Source organism: Lactuca saligna, chromosome 5, assembly GCF_052625555.1.
Source record: "Lactuca saligna cultivar CGN05327 chromosome 5, ASM5262555v1, whole genome shotgun sequence".
Classification (NCBI taxonomy): Eukaryota; Viridiplantae; Streptophyta; class Magnoliopsida; order Asterales; family Asteraceae; genus Lactuca; species Lactuca saligna.
In genome coordinates this window covers 199,042,565-199,058,722 of record NC_136421.1, presented here as the reverse complement: position 1 = coordinate 199,058,722, position 16,158 = coordinate 199,042,565, and positions in this window count along the sequence as shown.

The window sequence follows — 16,158 nt, the reverse complement described above, 5'->3', positions numbered from 1 at the left end:
CGGCATATGACGTGTCCTCACCATGATCAACCTCTGAAATACAACATATGATAAATTAGAATCTACTCGAGCATACTCACACTCGACAACTCATCCCTCCTCGATCCTTGGCATTTCGAAGATTCTTACTCGGACCGTACACCGCCCCGGTGCTTTCAGTAGTATGGGCCCAATACTACTGTCCACACCGTTTCAGTATACACCCCAAATACTCCTCTTCGAATCCTAATTTCCAAGTACTCTATCACTTTCTAACAGATGTGTGATAAGCTCCTCGCTGCTACCTATTCTCTCTCAAACATCTCATAGCAGCTCACCTCTCCCTAGGCTAAGGCATCACAAATCAGGGCACTCTAGTCCTAATAGGAATACCTAGCCTACTTTAGCAAGAGAATACATCATAACAATCTCATAAGCATATAATATAAGGGTATTTTGGGAAATCACCGTTCGGGCGCTGACTGATCGGACCACGTTTCTCCTCTGAATTTCTCTAGAAATCTTTTACTTTTAGAAAATTTTGTTTTTCTTTTTGAAAATATTTTCCAAATCCTCAGTTTGAGTTCAAATACTCCTGAAGGTGTACCCGAATCCCTCAAACCAAGGCTCTGATACTAAATTGTAACACCGTAAATTTCAAAACAAATTTACCAATTTTTTATAAAACATAATTCATTTAATATTCAGAAAACAACCATATTTAATCATTCAATCCAAGTAATATAAAATCCCAAGATCTCAAAATCATAAATCCCATGCATGTGTACTGATCAAGCCGGCGCCTTCCCGCGGTCGTCACTAGTACCTGAAACAAATAACATCAAACACTGTAAGCACAAAGCTTAGTGAGTTCCCCAAAATACCACATATAACACATATTAGCCACTCGAGGCTATAACTCTGTGGGTCCGTGCACCCAAACTCTGTGAACCCTCAGGTTCTAACTCTGTGAACCTTCCGGTTCTAACTCTGTGAACCTTCCGGTTCTAACTCTGTAAACATGCACAGCATAAATCACATAGAAATAATGCTGTACAACACATAACATACATAGCATACAAATACTCTGTCACATAACTCTGGTTACCTACTCAAGGTAAAGTATAGTGAGAAGACTCACCTCGCGTATCTCGGAAATTCGTATATCCCTGAAATCACTAGTGCTCGATCTCCCGAGCTATAGTCCTCCTATAACACAATACATCTCTAATTAACACTTTCCCAACTAAGGTTGACTATCCCTTAACAAGTCAACATAGGTCAACACTGGTCAATGATCAACGGTCAACTTTGACCGGACTCGGCGAGTGCACTATAGCGACTCGGCGAGTCTAAGCGCATACACTGATTTCCCTGGGTTCCTCTCTTGACACGTCGAGTATTCTCCTAACTCGACGAGTTCCACCTAGCATGAGTTGTGGGGCCACCACGACTCACCTCGCCCAGTCTCAAGAACAAATCGGCGAGTCCCAACTTGACTCAGTCCACCTGTCAACCCACTCTGACTCTCCCTGACTCACTGAGTCAAACCCTCAACTCGGCAAGACCACTCGCTGTGTGGTGCTGGTCAATATTCATGCTACTCGCCGAGTCTGTTCTTCGGACTCGGCGAGTCCATGCCATGCAATGACTCAAACTCACTCCTAAGGTCAGATCCGATCCACTAACTCATAGATCCAGTCCTTCCAAGCTTATTTAGTACGTAAAGTCACTATCTTGATGTACACACAACATCTATATGACCATATATGATGATTTAGTCCCAAATACCACAACTCAAGGTCATAATCTCCATTACTCTTGATAAAGCTTGATGAGTGATGCTCTCTGGACCTCTATGGATCCAGATCCAAAGCCTCAACATTAGAAAGGGACTATTTGGCATCAAATCAACCCAACAAAAGCCACAAGAAACCCTAAATCCAAATATACTTCATAAAACAGAAGATGAGCTGAAATGATACCTCAAGTTTGAAGATCTGACCTTCAAATCCACAGTATAGCAATCTCCTATGCTTCCTCTTGGTTATGACCTCCTTCTCCTTGCTAAATAACACCACAAGGTTAATAATGGCTTCCTTTCTCTCTCAAAACGCTCAAGCACTCTAGGGTTTCTCTCTATGGATTGGTGAGCACAAATGACGGCCATAAGGCCCTTTAAATAGGTCTCAAACCCCGGGAATTAGGGTTTCATTACACAGCGTGGACTCGCCGAGTCCACTCTTGGACTCGTCGAGTCCAGACGCGAACCCGTGTCCAAAACCGCGATCCTACTCGGCGAGTTTGAGCTCTAACTCGCCGAGTCCACTCACAATTTCCAAAAATAAGCCAATAATAAATACCTGGAAATTCCAGGCTGTTACATGATAGATACTCATGAGCCTCTCTCTCTCTCTCTCTCTCTCTCTCTCTCTCTCTCTCTCCACCATAAGAACATATATAGTGTGAAACATCTCTGAGAACTGCCCCATGTAACAAGAATCCTCTGCTTATGAGTATAAGAACCGTTCACCAGGTTTCACTAATCCTTCACGCCCAGTCAAAGAAGGTTCAAGGCATACCTAACCTTCCAGTCCTTCGGACAAGGATAGGTGAAGAAACTATTGGATAAGGTGTCTAAGCCCGTAACTATATTTGGTATGAACTTGACCCGACCCGACATGGTCCATTTGGGTTGCACTTCACCTAACAATTTGTATGGATATATTTTTGAGAATAAGATGTTTATGATATATTAATATATTATAAGTTATAATATATTAATATAAAATCATTTTATTTAATTAGTGTTGATCAAGAATTAATTTTGGAATTGATTTAGTGATCAAAAGAGGCTAATTAAATATAGACTCTTACATATATATGGATTGGACTAAGATTTATTTAGTATGGGCTAAGAGTATATGGAAGTCCATGGAGCTTTAAACCGTGGATCCTAGGTAAATGAAGAGTCATGGGTATTAGAGTGTAACCCTAATCCTCGATACTATATAAAGAGGTCCTTGGTTCTAGAATTGGCACTAGTATGTGTGAGAAACAAGGGTGGGCCGATTTTAGCAAGCATAATATTCTCTCAAGTATTTCCAAGTTGTATCGGGTGATTTGTGACTGATGGATTTTGAGTATTCTAACACTCCTAAGTGTAGATGAAACCCTAGAAAAGCTTGGATCTATGTTTGTCTAAAATACATGCAAAATATGATTTCCAAGGTTCATAATCCTATCTAGCATACATGGGGAACTTTTAAACTAAAAGGATGGCTAGAATTACATACCTTGTAGTTGATTTGATTCCTTGAAAAACCTTGAGAGCCTAGCACCCCAAGTGTGATGCCTCAAATTCTTCACACAACACCAAATGCTTTGGAATGACTCTGAGAGAATGTATAACACTCTAAAAATCGGATTGCCCTCACTTGTACTTAGTGTAGCCGATTTTGGTAGATAACATGTTCCTTATATAGTGTGTCATATCTAGGGTTACATCATGTAAACCCTAATGTGAAATGACTCTTCATTTCCATGACCTATGGGTTTGTAACTCCCATGGAGCATCCTATGGGTTTAACCCAACTTGATAATCCATGGATCCTTTTAGCCCACTATACAAGTTATGAATGATTTACATAATCAACTCATATATTTAATTAGTCATCTTTTGATCACTTCCAAATTAATTCTTGATCGATAATAATTAAATAATACTATTAATATATTAGAACTTATAATATATTAATAAACCACAATTGTTATTTCTCTCATTTAGTCTATCCAAATGCATGATGCCATGCAACCCAACTGGACCATGCCGGGTCAGGTCAAGTACATACCAAATATAGTTATGGACTTAGACACCTTATCCAATAGTCTCCCACTTGGATAAGTCTAATAACTATATCTGTAAGTATGACTTCAGGAACCAATCAACAATCGTAGCTCTTTTCAAGGTCTCTCGGAACTGAGAAGATGATGATGCGCCATTTAAGATAAATGATCATATAATCCTCTATTCTAGATATCAGCCGGACAAATACACGGAACAATGTCTTACTTATTGTCCAACAGTTTGTTTCCCGATTTTCAATTTGTTTGACAAAGAACTTCATTGATCACATCAACTTAGTTCTGACCGGGCCCGATACATAGGTCAAAACAAAATCATCGTGGGGCCTAGATATCTCTTCTAATCATAGAAGGAACATATAAACTTCAAATCGTATGCTTGTTCTACTACTTGTTAAATCACACATAAAAGTACGTTTTATAACATCGAGTTACCAATGCGTTTTCGTATGATCAATGCATAACCAACTCATAGGCAACAAGTCGTATCTCTAGGTTTGAAGACTTATATGATATTACCGTCTCATGATCACTCGATATAAATTCCATGAAGTGATACCAGTGAGCGTGGGTTGAGTCCAATGCTCAGAAGTTATGAGCACTCATGAGTGTTGTAGCCACATCCAACAGCTTAGATCTCTGCAACCATCTCATGACAGTCTTGATTCATACCTACTTCCAACATATGACCGACTGTGGAGATTCAAATAATATGATATACCAACCATAATTATTCTGGAAGTCAAAACATGCAAAAGAAATATAGTAAACGATTCACAAGAGATAGCAACACTTTACTCATAAATAAATACAACTTTTATTCATCATCAAATGTCAATTACACTTTACAAATTTCAAAATTATCTAACTAATAAAACTAATATCATCCTTCAAACGTATGCTCCGAGCATGCTGGTGATGCTTAACCCGACTCAATCCCTTCATGAGGGGATCTGTTGGGTTCTCATCCGATGATACCCTCTTTGCCATGAGGAGTTCTTCTTCTATTCGATGTCTGATGAAATGGTATTTTATGTCAATGTGTCTGGATCTCCCAGGATCCCTTAGTTCCTTAGCTAAGGCAACTGCACTTTCACTATCACAGAAAATTTCAATTGGATCCTTTATAGCTAGTATAACTCCAAGGTCTCCAATGAAGTTCTTCAGCCATATAGCCTCCTTTGCTGCTATATACTCTGATTCACAAGTTAAATTAGCTACTATCTCCTACTTGGAACTCTTCCAAGTAACTGCTCCTCCGTTTAAGGTAAAACCCCAACCTGAATGAGAGCGGAAATTATCCCTACCAGTCTGAAAGGTAGCATCACTATACCCTATAACTCTCAAGTCATCATTCCCACCGAGGGTAAGGACCTAGTCCTTAATCCTTCACAGGTACTTGAGGATATTCTTTACTGTAGTCAAGTGAGCCTTGCCAGGGTTCCCTTGATACCTGCTAACCATGCTCAAAGCAAAGGCTACATCAGGTCGAGTGCAGGTCATAACATACATGATCGATCCTACTACAGAAGCATAAGGTATTCAACTCACTTCTGCTATCTCACCCTCAATATTTGGGCTATGAGTTTTACTCAGTCCTGCGTTACTTTGGATGGGTAGCTCTCCTTTCTTGGAGTCCTGCATGTTGAACCTCTTCAGCACCCTCTCCAAGTAAGTACTCTGACTAAGTCCAATTAGTCTCTTACTCTGGTCTCTCAGAATCCTTATCCCTAGAATATAGGCAGCTTCTTCTAGGTCTTTCATAGAGAAACACTTCCCAATCCAGGGCTTCACTTCCTGTAGGGTTGGGATGTCATGTCCTATGAGTAGTATGTCATCCATATACAGTACCAAAAAGCTGACTATACTCCCGCTAGCCTTGACATAGACACACAGTTCTTCTTTACTCCTCAAAAAGCCAATTTCATTGACTTTCTCATCAAAGCAAAGATTCCATCTGCAAGGTGCCTGTTTCAATTCATAAATGTATTTCTAGATCTTACACACTCTATTAGGGTATTCTGTACTGACAAAACCCTCTGGCTAACTCATATAAACATCTTTAGCCAAACTTCCATTAAGGAAGGTGGTTTTGACATCCATTTGCCATATTTCATAATCATGAAATGCATCAATGGCTAACAGTACTCTAATGTACTTAATATTTGCAACTATTGAAAAGGTCTCATCATATTTAACTCCCGGAGTTTGTGAAAAGTCCTTTGCAACCAATCGTGCCTTATATGTGTGTACATTACCATCCATGTCGGTCTTCTTCTTGATGATCCATTTGCACCCAACTATCTTACGACCTGTTACATTCACAACGAAGTTCCAAACTTGATTGTCGTACATGGAATGTATCTCGCTGTCCATTACCTCTTTCCATTTGGCTGACTCGGGGTCTGCCATGGCTTCCGCGTAACTATTAGGTTCATCCAGACTTACCAATGTCTCATCATTGATAAGTGTCTCACCTTCCATAGTAATATGGAAACCATAACAATGATCAGGTGCATTCCTAACCCTTGTGGAATGCCTCAGAGGTTCAGACTTGTCAATTGGCTCAACAGGAGTTTCCTCCTCAGGTTGAGTGCTAGGGTTTGAAGTTCCTTCATCACTTGACTCTTGAATTTCTTCAAGGTCAATTTGCCTCCCACTGTTTCCTTGTCTTATGAACACACACACACACAGAGACACTTTCTATCTATCTATCTATCTATCTATCTATCTCTCTCTCTCTCTCTCAAAAGACACCCCTCCTTGATACAAAGACCACATTGTCACTAGGTCTGTAGAAGAGGTAACCAAAGGATTTCTATGGGTAGCCGATGAAAATACACCTCTCACTTCGAGGTTCGAGCTTATCATTAGTCTCGCGTATCACGAAATCCTCGCAAACCTAAATCTTGATGTGGTCTAGTTTGGGAACTTTACCAGTCCACATCTCATGAGGAATTTTGGCAACTTTCTTTGTAAGGACCAGATTAAGGATAAGGGCGGAAATCTCTAAGTCATACCCCCAAAATGAGATTGGTAGCGAAGCTCGACTCATCATGGAACGAACCATATCCAAAAAGGTTTGATTGTGCCTCTCAGCCACACCATTCACTTGCGGTGTCCCGGGAGGTGTCAATTGTGAGACAATCCCACATTCCTTAAGATAGTCGAGGAACTCTGTGCTAAGATACTCACCACCACGATCGGATCAAAGCATCTTAATGTTCCTGCCCGATTGATTCTCGACTTCCTGTTTAAACTCTTTAAAACTCTTGAAAGTCTCTGACTTATGTTTGATTAAGTAGACATATCCATATCTACTATAATCATCAATAAAAGTCAAACAATATTAGCATCCCTTGTGGCAGTTTTGAAGGGTCCACACACATCCGTGTGTACGAGATCCAATAGAACTTCACCCCTTTCACAAGAACTAGTTAAGGGCGACTTTGTTATTTTTCCAAGTAAGCATGATTCACAACTATCATCTGACTTCAGGTCAAATGACTCCAAGACTCCATCCTTTTGGAGTTGGCCTATGCGTTTCTTGCTCACATGTCCAAGATGACAATGCCATAATGTTGCTTTATCCAAGTTATTATTACTCAAAGAATCAATACACAACACATTATTTCCTAGATTATCTACAACAGATACGACTTCATACACACCATTACAAGGTAATGCTTTAAAATAAAGAACATTATTAAAGAAATCATTTATTCCACCATTTTCATTATCAAAAGAAAAGGTAAACCCTTGTTTGTACAAAGAATGAAAGGAAATAATATTTCATGCCAATTCTGTACAATAACAACATTTATTCAAATCTAAAGTAAACCCACTACTTAGCAACAAAGAATAAACTCCAATCTTGGTGACAGGTGAAGCTTTCCTATTCCCCATCATCAAGTTTATCTTTTCATGCTCCACATTCTCACTTCTTCTTAGTCCCTGCAAACCAGAACATATATGAATACCACAACCGGTATCAAGGACCCAAGAGTTAGAATAGGGTGAGTTACTATTGGGAGTAGTGTAAATACCTGCATGGTTGGGTTTGACTTTCCCATCCTTCACATCTTGCTGGTACTTTGGGCAGTTCCGCTCCCAATGAGACTTCTCATGGAAATAGAAGTATTCAACCTCTTTTAGGTCAAAAGAAGGAGTGACAAAACCTTTCTTGGTTCCACTTGAAGAGGAGTCATCAAGGGTCTTACCCTTGGTACCCTTAGAAGGGTTCTTCCTCTTCTTCCCTCTACCATTCCCGATTTCCAAGACAGGGGCGGAGTTTGGAGTAGGAGTAGGAGTGTTAACAACCGACTTACCCTTTAGACCACTTTCAGCGGTCTTCAAGAGTCCTTGAAGTTTACTGAGTGTGACTTCTTCCTTATTCATGTGTTATGTCATGCGGAATTGATCATAACACGTGGGTAAGTGTAACGACCCGTTCCCGGTATGTTAATTTATTAGTAATTGTTTTAAAGATTTGCAAGAGGGACTCGGCGAGTTCATAGCCTGACTCGCCGAGTAGGGTCGCGACTTCGAGCACGTGTTAGCTGGAGACTCGGCGAGTCCATATCCCGGACTCGGCGAGTCCATCCGTCTGGGTGAAACCCTAAATCCCCGGGTTTCCCACTATCTAAGTCACCTTATAGCCCCATTCTTGCCTCCTTCACCCTGAGAACACTGTGAGAAAAACCCTAGTTCATCCTTGAGAGTTTATAAGTGATTTTGTGTGATTTGTGAAGGCTTGAAGAAGGAGAAGAAGAAAGGAGCAAGGAGAAGAAGAGTTGTGCAAAATCCAAGGGCAAATCTGAGTTATTTGGAGGTATTTTCGGATTCCCCTCTTGTTTTATGCTTTAAACCTCCATTAGAACTCTTCTAAGAACTAGTTGATGCTTGTTCCAAGCCTTGTGCTTTCATGAACGCCCAAATAAGCCGAGATAACCTTGGATCTATTCATTGAGAAGTCCCATAGTCCAGATCTATTGCCTTTATGAGGATACTTTGCATATTAACCCTAGATCTATCCCTTTTATGCATCTTTTAGCCTTATTTTCCCCTATTCATGTGTTGTACATGTAAAGTTGGAAACTTTACGTGGTAAACCAGCTTATTGGACTCAGATCTATCATTTGTATGTGTTGGATTCAAGCAAAATCGGGTGAAAAACAGTTGCATGGCTGCAACTCGGCGAGTCGGGAAGAACGACTCGGCGAGTTGAGTCGCGAGTCCCCGATTCCTTCATTTTTAGCAGTGTTGAGTGGAGCCAGTGAGTTAGAGAGTGGACTCTGCGAGTTGAAGGTAGACTCAGTAATGGAGGGACTCGGCGAGTTGTTCATACAACTCGGCGAGTCCAAGGCAATCTTCTTAAGATCAAGAACAACTCGTCGAGTATGTTCATACGGCTCGGCGAGTCGGATGAAGATTGTCTGAGTTCTTGGATCAAGAGGGTACTCGTCAAGTCGATGCCATACTCGACGAGTAGCAGCGAGTAGGATTGAAAATTGAGAGTAGGACTCGGCGAGTTGGGTGGTCCAACTCGGCGAGTCAGTCCAAATGAGAGTAACTTTGACCAAGGGTAAAAGAGTCATTTTACCCAAGTGCAGTGTTTAGTATTTGATTGAGTGTGTTTATGGACTTGTAGCCGGGAAGATACAGGAGCAGCAGCCGTTAGCTTCCAGAGCCACACACTCAGCAGCCAGTTTACGAGGTGAGTTTCCTTCCAGTAGGGACGGGTCTAAGGCCACAATGCCGGCCCGTTCAGTTAGCAGTAGTTTCCGGACTTTGGTCCGATGCAGTAGCTAGTATGTTTGATGCCTTCGTGGCTCAGACAGGATTTGTATTCTATGTTTTATGTGTTAAGTGTTATGTGTTCCGGGCTACGGCCCGATGTAGTATGCAGTATATGTGTTCATGCTAGATGATGTGTTATGCTATGCCATGTTCAGTCAGTCGGTTCCGGACTTCGGTCCGATGCAGATAGTTCCGGACTTCGCTCCGATGCAGTTAGTTCCGCACTTTGGTCCGATGCAGTTAGTTCCGGACTTCGGTCCGATGCAGTTAGTTCCGGACTTCGGTCCGATGCAGGGGACAAGGTCCCAGTCAGTTCCGGACTTCGGTCCGATGCATTTTCCGGGCTTCGGTCCGATGCAGTGGGCCAGGCCCAATATGTGTTTATATGATACTGTATGGTATGTGGTAGTTTGGGGGAGCTCACTAAGCTTTGTGCTTACAGTTTCAGTGTTGGTTTCAGGTACTTCCGCAAGCAAAGGGAAGAGCTCGGGGTGATAACATCGCACACACCACAGCTTAGCTTTATCCTGGGGATGGTTTTAGTTGTCTTGATTTGATATAGTATGATACAGTTTTTCCGCACAGTATTTTATTATGATTTGGGATACATCGTGTATGTTTTTATGTTATGATACTCAGATTATGGTTTTGATTACATTGAAAAACAAAATTTTTGGGTCGTTTCAAGTTGGTATCAGAGCCCTGGTTTGAGGGATTCGGTCGGTGTGGCAAGTGTGGGAGAATGCACGAGGGGGCGTGCAAGGCAGGGAGTTCCGGCTGCTACAAGTGCGGTCGGATTGGGCATTTGAGCAGGGATTGTACGGCCCCTGCTACTACGGTTACAGCATCAGATCTGATTTGCTTTCAGTGCAATCAGAGGGGACATAAAAAGTCCCAGTATCCCAGTTTAGCTGCAGTGGGGAAGGTGGTTGCACCTGCCCCTGCCACCTTGAGGATTACGGATGGCCGGCAGGGCCGATCTGATGCGCCAGTGGCGAAGAGCAAGGCGTTTCAGATGACAGCAGAGGAGGCGCGAGCGACTCCTGATGTGGTGATGGGTATGTATCTTTCCTTCACCTTTTAATTATCATTATCGTTTGAATATTACTTGATGATATGTTTTATTTAGGGTCGTTCTCGGTGAACGGCATCTCTGCTTTGGTATTGTTCGATTCGGGGGCTACCCGATCATTCGTATCGCTTGCGCTTAGCAAGAGATTTAGCAGAGCTCCAGGGGAGCTGGATTGTCCATTAGAGGTTGAGATAGCAGATGATAGGACCGTGAGGGTCGGCATAGTACATAGAGGGTGTTCCCTTCAGATATTTGATGAGCAGTTTTCAGTGGACCTGGTTCTTATTCCCCTGCATGGGAATAAAGTTATTGTGGGTATGGATTGGCTAAGCCCCAATGGGGCGGTGATTGATTGTGAGCTTCAGCTAGTGAGGGTTCGCACTCCCATTGGGGGAGAGATAGTGATTCAGGGCGAGAGGCCCCAGCGAGGACCGACCTTTTGTTCCGCCGCAAGGGCGAGGCGCTATGTTCAGCAGGGTTGCGCCGACTTTGTAGTTTACGTCTTGGATGCCCGGGAGAAGGGCAAGACGACGATTGATGATGTTCCTATTGTTCGGGACTACCCGGATGTTTTTCCCAAGGATTTGCCGGGGATACCTCCTGAGAGACAGGTTGAGTTCAGGATCGACCTAATTCCTGGTGCGGCTCCGATAGCCAAAGCACCGTATCGACTAGCTCCCCCTGAGATGCAGGAGTTGTCTACACAGCTGCAAGAGCTGTTAGACAAGGGTTTCATTCGGCCGAGCAGTTCGCCTTGGGGAGCGCCGATCCTGTTTGTGAGAAAGAAGGATGGGTCGCATCGTATGTGCATTGATTATCGGGAGTTGAACAAGGTAACGGTGAAGAACCGTTACCCACTTCCGAGGATAGATGACTTGTTTGATCAGCTTCAGGGAGCGTCTTGGTTCTCCAAGATCGATCTACGCTCCGGTTATCATCAGATGAGGGTTAGATATGAGGATGTACAGAAGACTGCTTTCAGGACCCGGTATGGTCATTATGAGTTCGTGGTGATGCCATTTGGGCTCACCAATGCCCCATCCGTGTTCATGGACCTCATGAACCGTGTGTGCAGATCGATGCTGGATCGGTCGGTGATAGTATTCATAGATGATATCTTGGTATATTCCAAGACACAGGGGCAGCACGAGGAGCACCTGCGGGAGGTGTTGGAGACCTTGAGGAGGGAGAGACTCTTCGCAAAGTTCTCCAAGTGTGAATTCTGGTTGCGCGAGGTGCAGTTTCTTGGTCATCTCGTCAACCAGAAGGGTATTTTGGTAGATCCGGCCAAGATAGAGGCCGTGATGCAGTGGGAGGTCCCGAAGTCTCCATCCGAGATTCGGAGCTTCCTAGGGTTGGCAGGGTATTATCGGAGATTTATTCAGGACTTCTCCAAGATAGCAGTGCCGCTCACCCGACTAACCAAGAAGTCGGTGGTATTTCGTTGGGGGCCTGAGCAGCAGGCGGCGTTCGAGACTCTCAGACAGAAATTGTGCGAGGCTCCGATCCTTACCTTGCCAGAGGGAGTAGAGGACTTTGTAGTCTATTGTGATGCTTCGATCACAGGTATGGGAGCAGTATTGATGCAGCGAGGCCATGTGGTAGCTTATGCCTCGAGACAGTTGAAGCCTCACGAGGCTAATTATCCTACCCACGATTTGGAGCTGGGGGCAGTTGTGTTTGCCCTCAAGATTTGGAGACATTACCTTTATGGGGTCCATTGTACTATATACACGGATCACAAGAGCTTGCGATATCTTATGGATTAGCCGAGTTTGAACATGAGGCAGAGGAGGTGGTTGGACGTGCTGAAGGATTATGATTGTGGATCCTTTATCATCCAGGGAAGGCTAATGTGGTGGCCGACGCCCTAAGCCGCAAAGTGTCGGAGGCCCCTATTAGAGATCTGTGTATGAGGATGATAGTGATCACTCCGTTGTTGGAGCGGATCAAGGAGGCTCAGATGGAGGGCCTCAAGGAGGAGAGGCAGAAGTGTGAGAGGATAGTGGGCCGAGTGTCTTCATTCGATTATGACAGTCGGGGTTTGCTAACGCTTCATGGGAGGGTATGGGTACCGTACTGGGGTGGAGTGCGACAGGTATTGATGGATGAGGCTCATATGTCTCGGTTTTCTATCCACCCAAGGGCGACGAAAATGTATCGAGATCTTAGACCTGATTATTGGTGGCCCTGCATGAAGCGGGACATCGCTTGGTATGTTGAGAGATGCTTGACCTGCCGGAAGGTCAAGGCGGAACACCAGAAACCTCACGGCAAGATGCAGCCGTTAGACATTCCCGTGTGGAAATGGGAGGACATCACCATGGATTTTGTCACCAAGCTTCCCAGGACCGCACGCGGAGTGGATTCGATATGGGTAGTAGTGGATCGGTTGACGAAGAGTGCCCATTTTATTCCGATTCAGGAGAGTATATCGGCGGAAAAGTTAGCCGATATCTATGTGCGAGAGATTGTGGCACGTCATGGAGTGCCGGTATCGGTGGTGTCAGACCGAGATGTCCGTTTCACATCCAGATTCTAGAAGTGGTTCCACGACGAGATGGGTACTCGTCTTCATTTCAGCACCGCTTTTCACCCCCAGACTGACGGGCAGAGCGAGAGGACGATTCAGACTCTTGAGGACATGCTGAGGGCATGTGTTCTAGATTTTGGGGGCAGTTGGGATACGTATCTTCCGTTAGCGGAGTTCTCGTATAACAACAGTTATCATGCGAGTATTGATCGACCTCTTTTTGAGATGCTGTATAGGAGGAAGTGTAGGACCCCGATTTGTTGGGGCGAGGTCGGTCAGCGAGTCATCGGGAGCACATAAGTGGTGCTCAAGACGACTGAGTTGATCCAGCAGGTCCGTAGTAGGCTGCAGACTGCGCAGAGTCGGCAGAAGAGCTACGTTGACAGGAGGCGTTCGGACTTGGAGTTTCAGGTGGGAGATATGGTCCTTCTGAAGGTCTCACCTTGGAAGGGTGTCATCAGGTTCCGGAAGAGGGGCAAATTGGGCCCCAGATTTATTGGTCCTTTCAGGGTTTTGGCCCGGGTGGGTCGGGTTGCTTATCGGTTAGATCTTCCTAAGGAGCTTAGTCAGATCCACAACACCTTCCACGTGTTACAGTTGAGGAAGTGTTTGGTGGATGAGTCAGCAGTCGTTCCCCTAGAGGATATTCAGGTTGATAGCAGCCTGAATTATATCGAGAGACCGGTCGCGATTCTGGATCGGAAGGCCAAGACTTTGAGGAACAAGGTAATTCAGCTAGTGAAGGTACAGTGGCGGCACCGGAAGGGGTCTGAATGGACGTGGGAGGCTGAGGAGGAGATGAGAGCGCACTACCCGGAGATATTTGCAGATCCAGCCGTAGCAGACTTCGAGGACGAAGTCTGAGATAAGTGGGGGAGAATTGTAACGACCCGTTCCCGGTATGTTAATTTATTAGTAATTGTTTTAAAGATTTGCAAGAGGGACTCGGCGAGTTCATAGCCTGACTCGCCGAGTAGGGTCGCGACTTCGAGCACGTGTTAGCTGGAGACTCGGCGAGTCCATATCCCGGACTCGGCGAGTCCATCCATCTGGGTGAAACCCTAAATCCCCGGGTTGCCCACTATTTAAGTCACCTTATAGCCCCATTCTTGCCTCCTTCACCCTGAGAACACTGTGAGAAAAACCCTAGTTCATCCTTGAGAGTTTATAAGTGATTTTGTGTGATTTGTGAAGGCTTGAAGAAGGAGAAGAAGAAAGGAGCAAGGAGAAGAAGAGTTGTGCAAAATCCAAGGGCAAATCTGAGTTATTTGGAGGTATTTTCGGATTCCCTTCTTGTTTTATGCTTTAAACCTCCATTAGAACTCTTCTAAGAACTATTTGATGCTTGTTCCAAGCCTTGTGCTTTCATGAATGCCCAAATAAGCCGAGATAACCTTGGATCTATTCATTGAGAAGTCCCATAGTCCAGATCTATTGCCTTTATGAGGATACTTTGCATATTAACCCTAGATCTATCCCTCTTATGCATCTTTTAGCCTTATTTTCCCCTATTCATGTGTTGTACATGTAAAGTTGGAAACTTTACGTGGTAAACCAGCTTATTGGACTCAGATCTATCATTTGTATGTGTTGGATTCAAGCAAAATCGGGTGAAAAACAGTTGCATGGCTGCAACTCGGCGAGTCGGGAAGAACGACTCGGCGAGTTGAGTCGCGAGTCCCCGATTCCTTCATTTTTAGCAGTGTTGAGTGGAGCCAGTGAGTTAGAGAGTGGACTCTGCGAGTTGAAGGTAGACTCAGTAATGGAGGGACTCGGCGAGTTGTTCATACAACTCGGCGAGTCCAAGGCAATCTTCTTAAGATCAAGAACAACTCGTCGAGTATGTTCATACGGCTCGGCGAGTCGGATGAAGATTGTCTGAGTTCTTGGATCAAGAGGGTACTCGTCAAGTCGATGCCATACTCGACGAGTAGCAGCGAGTAGGATTGAAAATTGAGAGTAGGACTCGGCGAGTTGGGTGGCCCAACTCGGCGAGTCAGTCCAAATGAGAGTAACTTTGACCAAGGGTAAAAGAGTCATTTTACCCAAGTGCAGTGTTTAGTATTTGATTGAGTGTGTTTATGGACTTGTAGCCGGGAAGATACAGGAGCAGCAGCCGTTAGCTTCCAGAGCCACACACTCAGCAGCCAGTTTACGAGGTGAGTTTCCTTCCAGTAGGGACGGGTCTAAGGCCACAATGCCGGCCCGTTCAGTTAGCAGTAGTTTCCGGACTTTGGTCCGATGCAGTAGCTAGTATGTTTGATGCCTTCGTGGCTCAGACAGGATTTGTATTCTATGTTTTATGTGTTAAGTGTTATGTGTTCCGGGCTACGGCCCGATGTAGTATGCAGTATATGTGTTCATGCTAGATGATGTGTTATGCTATGCCATGTTCAGTCAGTCGGTTCCGGACTTCGGTCCGATGCAGATAGTTCCGGACTTCGCTCCGATGCAGTTAGTTCCGAACTTTGGTCCGATGCAGTTAGTTCCGGACTTCGGTCCGATGCAGTTAGTTCCGGACTTCGGTCCGATGCAGGGGACAAGGTCCCAGTCAGTTCCGGACTTCGGTCCGATGCAGTTTCCGGGCTTCGGTCCGATGCAGTGGGCCAGGCCCAATATGTGTTTATATGATACTGTATGGTATGTGGTAGTTTGGGGGAGCTCACTAAGCTTTGTGCTTACAGTTTCAATGTTGGTTTCAGGTACTTCCGCAAGCAAAGGGAAGAGCTCGGGGTGATAGCATCGCACACACCACAGCTTAGCTTTATCCTGGGGATGGTTTTAGTTGTCTTGATTTGATATAGTATGATACAGTTTTTTCGCACAGTATTTTATTATGATTTGGGATACATCGCGTATGTTTTTATGTTATGATACTCAGATTATGGTTTTGATTACATTGAAAAACAAA